The 3,353-nt window shown below is 34.4% G+C and overlaps 1 long non-coding RNA gene across 1 annotated transcript; it reads left to right on the top strand.

Moving 5' to 3' along the window:
- The first annotated feature begins 1,966 nt into the window (after positions 1–1,966).
- LOC143051717 (uncharacterized) lies at positions 1,967–2,844 on the top strand. Its single transcript, XR_012970879.1, has 2 exons — positions 1,967–2,113; positions 2,158–2,844. It is a non-coding gene; the product is annotated as an uncharacterized LOC143051717 (long non-coding RNA).
- The last annotated feature ends 509 nt before the right edge of the window (positions 2,845–3,353 follow it).

Raw genomic sequence — 3,353 nt, 5'->3', positions numbered from 1 at the left:
AGATATTCGAGTACACGATGAAATTAACATTGAGGATATAGGTAAGGGTTTGGTAGTACAGACAACTACAGCGTAAAAAAACCGTGCAACTTCACATGTTTCACTTCTTTACGTTCGTTAAGTCAAAAGATAAAAACAGAGAACATCAAATATCGATTAACTGCATCTCTTATGCCCTTCCTTTAATCTTATTCACATGTACAGTTACTTTCAAATCAGTGCAAAGACGACTGACAAACTTTAAGTTTTATACGATGACGGAGCGGACACGAAAAAAATCCGCAAAAAAAAATCGTCAAAAAAAGAATTTGAGTCGGCGGGTTTATTTTAGTTCGGTCGCGTTTGGGCAAACATACAATCTTTTTATTTTGGCCTCAGACCGTAAATACATGTAGGTTATAAATGTCTTGCAATCATTATGACCATGATGATTGCAAAAATTATTATGAGACTATCCATCAACGTTCAGATGAAGTAGATGTATACAATTATGTAAGCAATTATAGGCAATTTTATGAACTTCAACAATGAGAAACACCTGAACTCCTTAGGGCAGTTATGAGCAAACAACTTGACGTCCATTTGAAAGTGAAAGTCAAAATGCAGAAATCGATGGGTCTCTGTGAAAACTGTTAAAATATGGGAAAATAAAGGTTGGCAGGTAGGTTAAATTTACTTAAATGAAGAGATTAATGAAAAATGAACAGATTGGTGCCCGATTTATATAATTCCAAGGCCATCAGTCGGCACCAGAAGCGACGAAGCAGCTCATTTATTTTGGGTGGGCAAATGTCCACTTTTTGATATGGGACGAGCTCTGACGTCCGACGACCGAAGCTTGTCTGGCAAAACAGCCGTTGGACGTCAGAGTGATCTCGGACTACTTTTAAATAAGATTAACATTTTAACTTTCTTAAAATTCTTGTGAATAAAGAAAATGTGAGGTGCACATATCAATGAATTATGATGCAGTACCATTGGTGGATCCAAAAAGGGGGGGGGGGTACAACATATATAATTCTTGTACGTGTTGTACAAAATATGGAATTGAATAACCCAAAACAAGCAGATGCATAAATGCATAGAATGTCAAAATAAATATTGTATGTGTAATTTGCAGGAAAGAATCAAAAGGTTTATAAATAAAATGTCTTTATTTTATTATTTTGTTCCTTACAGAACCGTACAAGATTATACATGCACATTAAAAAGAATGTATGAGGTAGCAGATTTCGTTACAATCAATGGCGCACAACAGAGACACCTAAGAACACAGACTGGTACACTTCATAACTGTGATGTTTGTGGCAGAGAGTTTTGTAAAAATAGTGACTTGAAGAGACATGTAAAAACACATACTGGCCAAAAACTTCATAAATGTGTTGTTTGTCCTAGAGAATTTGGCCAGAGTAGTGACTTGAAGAGACATGTGAAAACACATACTGGCCAAAAACTTCATAAATGTGTGGTTTGTCCTAGAGAATTTGGCCAGAGTAGTGACTTGAAGAGACATGTGAAAACACATACAGGAGATAAACCTCATATCTGTGATGTATGTGGTAAAGGGTTTAGTCAGTCTGGTAGTTTACAGAGTCACATGAGAATACATACAGGTGAAAAACCTTATGACTGTGATGTATGTGGCAAAGGATTTAGTCATCCTTATAATTTACAAGTCCACATAAGAATACACACAGGTGAGAAACCTCAACATATTCATGATTGCGATGTATGTGGCAAAGGGTTTAGTCGGCTTCAAGATTTACAGAGACACATGACAATTCATACAGGTGATAAACCTTATGACTGTGATGTATGTGGTAAAGGGTTTAGTCAGCCTGGTAGTTTACAAAGCCATACAAGAACACATACAGGTTATAAACCTCACGACTGTAATGTATGTGGTAAAAAGTTTGGTCATCATTGTAATTTAAAGAGACACATGAGAACACATACATGAACAGGTGATAAACTTCATGACTGACTGTGATTTATGTGGTAAAGAGTTTAGTCGGCTTTGTAGTTTGAAGAAACACACAAGAATATATACTGAGGATAAACAAATAAAACGTGATAAGCTCACAATGAGCATGATGAGACTTATGGGATTGAGGTTCAGCATGTTCAGCGTGAGTGATATTTACATAAACAATCAAGAACTCATTCTAGTCAAATAAGGGCAAATCTAATTTTATACTTAATTGAAGTTAATACAGACTTGCAGAGAACACATTTTTGTGACAAACATCATAAATACCGGGTATGACGTACATGCTTAAAAGTTGTTTTCAGAAGAAATGCACTAAAAAGACATATACTTGACATGCTGGAAATAACTATTACACCTTATATATATATATGACAATGTGAGGTATTTAGAAGAGGGATAAATGTATATAAAAATGGAAACTGTCAGATGCATACAAGCATATACCTGTGTGAGGTTTAAATCATGGGCCAAGCATTATTTGAAATGATGACCATTGATGACCTGATGACTCATAAAGATATACAAGAACACATAGAGATGTATAAGAACACATAGAGATATATAAGAACTCATAGAGATATGTGATGTCTGTGGTGGATGCATTCTATTGAATCCAACCCTTTAAATGCGCTCAGGAGATTTACATGTACAAATATTTGATAATGCAAAGGTTAAAGTTGAATTGTATTTACATATTGTTTACCAAATGAATGTTATTTCTTTGTTTAAGGATCACATCCATGAAAGTTCATACATGCATGTGAATGTATCGATATTTAAGCATTAATTGTGATATGACAATGTCATGAATGTATGATAGTTGATCCGGGTAATAAACTATGTTAAAACATTGATGGTGACATGACATGAATGTTTGTGAGATAAAAATGAAAAGAAGAAGATGTTGGATGATAGCAAATGCAACTACTCTCCACAAGACACCAAATGACACAGAAATAGAAAAAAAATATCATAGGTCATCAATGGTCATCGTACAATCTTCAAGCATGAGCAAATCCCATACCACATAGTCATGATAGTCAGCTATAAAAGGCCATGAAATGACATATATATAAGATCATATAATAATATAAAAAAAAATACTATAAAAGTTCTTAATAATTTAAACTCGCATTTTGAAATTTAGTATTTTTTTCAAGTATTATAACCATCAGGTCATCTATAATTTGTGTTTTGAATGATTGTAGCGTATTCAACCAAGTAGTTATAACCAGTATGACATGACCTTGACCTTATTTTCATGCTTTATTGAACTGTTAAATTTAAAGTTTTTGTCTACTTGTCGAGCCTGCGACTTTTGTCGCAAAAAGCTCGACATAGGGATAGTGATCCGGCGGCGGCG

Source organism: Mytilus galloprovincialis, chromosome 11 (assembly GCF_965363235.1).
Source record: "Mytilus galloprovincialis chromosome 11, xbMytGall1.hap1.1, whole genome shotgun sequence".
NCBI lineage: Eukaryota > Metazoa > Mollusca > Bivalvia > Mytilida > Mytilidae > Mytilus > Mytilus galloprovincialis.
The sequence above is the reverse complement of the archived record's forward strand: the minus strand, read 5'-3'. Positions and strand labels throughout refer to the sequence as shown.